At 43.8% G+C, this 883-nt stretch overlaps 1 pseudogene; it reads right to left on the bottom strand.

Moving 5' to 3' along the window:
- Positions 1–259, bottom strand: part of LOC102861414 — a 2,242-nt pseudogene extending 1,983 nt beyond the window's left edge.
- Between the last annotated feature and the right edge of the window lie 624 nt (positions 260–883).

Raw genomic sequence — 883 nt, 5'->3', positions numbered from 1 at the left:
TATGAAAATTAATAAAATATAATTATAGAAAAAAAAATTTAAAAAAAATGATCTCAGACTCCTTGATGGGCAGTGAGAAGAGAGAAATCTCCTCCAAGGATTTCATTTTCATGTCTTTGACCAGACGGGTCTTGGTGATGGGGAATCACTCCTTGTCCTCGGCTTTGCCTCCTCAAGCTCTGTGGTCCCTCCCGCAGCCCTGTCCACAGCCTCCCATCCCAGGGCCCCCTCGCCTCAGCCCTCCTACTGCACCTGCCATTTGGGAGTTTCTCAAAGAAGAAGCCATTTGAAATCTTTTGTTCAGCTCTTTTACTTTGGTATGTTTTCCCTTCTCACCACTCTAGTGCTCTTTTTAGAGTCTCTTGTGACATCCATTTTGCTATTTTCTTTTTCTTCTGTCTTTGTAATGATATTGGTACCAGCAGTCAGGAAATCAGGAGACATAGAAAGTCTGCAGTTAGGGACCTTTCCAAATTATTGAGGAGTAATAATGTCAGTCTGAGTACGAAGTTGTGTCTGATTCAGGCTATGGTCTTTCCAATCATTTTCTATGCACCTGAAAGCTGGACAGTGTATAAGGATGACAGAAGAAGAGTTGGTGCCTTGAGCTGTGGTGTTGGAGAAGAATGCTAAACATCCCATAGATTACCAAAACAACAAACAGGTGTCTTGGAAAGGGTGCAGCCAGAGTGCTCTTTAGAGGCAAAGATAATGAGGCTTAGCCTCACATACTTTGGGCATGTTGCTAGAAGGGGTTAGTCCTTGGAGAGGGACATGATGCTCAGAAAGGTGGAGTGTTGGCAAAGGAGAGGAAGACCTTTGACCAGGTAGATTAACACAGTGACTGCAGCAGTGGACTCTTTGGTGTCAAGAGGTATGAGGT

Source organism: Elephantulus edwardii, unplaced genomic scaffold, assembly GCF_000299155.1.
Source record: "Elephantulus edwardii isolate Elephantulus edwardi_28Jun2011 unplaced genomic scaffold, EleEdw1.0 scaffold00028, whole genome shotgun sequence".
In the NCBI taxonomy this organism is placed as follows: Eukaryota; Metazoa; Chordata; class Mammalia; order Macroscelidea; family Macroscelididae; genus Elephantulus; species Elephantulus edwardii.
Note: the sequence above shows the minus strand (reverse complement) of the source record. Positions and strands in the feature narration are given on the sequence as shown.